Here is a 645-nt window from a genome sequence, read left to right on the forward strand (position 1 = left end):
GTCACACACATAAAAAGGCACTCAAATGTGTAAAACTAAAAAAAGTACACACAAGACCACAAACAAACAAATTAACTACAGCTGTTCTGATGTTCCGTTCAGAGAGCATTGGGAGGTCCTGGCTTCTCACACCATTCTATGCAAACAGTGTTGATCTTTGTTGGCAAGTGTACAGACAGGTAGTCAAATCTTTGTTGTTGTCCAAAATGTGGGGCCTCCTGCAGGACCTTTGTCCTAAGCTCTCCAGTTTCTATCAATGTAAAATGAACAGGATGAAATGAAAAATTGAGGATGGAACAATTTGGAGGTATAAGAGACAACCAGCTTTACAAATCTGCCGTGACCCGGATTCGAACCGGGGTTGCTGCGGCCACAACGCAGAGTACTAACCACTATACGATCACGGCCACTTGGTACCAGTCAGGCCTTGTTGTTGTGAAAGCATAGTGGGAACTCTAATTATCAACTATACTGATATTTTCCTGCTTTCCCTGATTGTTGACTAACAAAGGAACATTTTATGGATGGTTTATCTAGCACTGCTGATTCTGTCCTTTAGGGACACCTTTTTTTTTTTCAAGGAAAAATGATTAGCAAGCCAAAACAGAAAAATCACAGCAAGAGCTTGATTACTGTTGTATTTGA

The 645-nt window shown here is 40.8% G+C and overlaps 1 non-coding gene across 1 annotated transcript; it reads right to left on the bottom strand.

Annotated features, from left to right (window-relative positions):
- Positions 1-335: 335 nt before the first annotated feature.
- trnah-gug lies at positions 336-407 on the bottom strand. Its single transcript has one exon. It is a non-coding gene; the product is annotated as a tRNA-His (tRNA).
- Positions 408-645: the final 238 nt, after the last annotated feature.

Source organism: Etheostoma cragini, unplaced genomic scaffold, assembly GCF_013103735.1.
Source record: "Etheostoma cragini isolate CJK2018 unplaced genomic scaffold, CSU_Ecrag_1.0 ScbMSFa_1064, whole genome shotgun sequence".
Classification (NCBI taxonomy): domain Eukaryota; kingdom Metazoa; phylum Chordata; class Actinopteri; order Perciformes; family Percidae; genus Etheostoma; species Etheostoma cragini.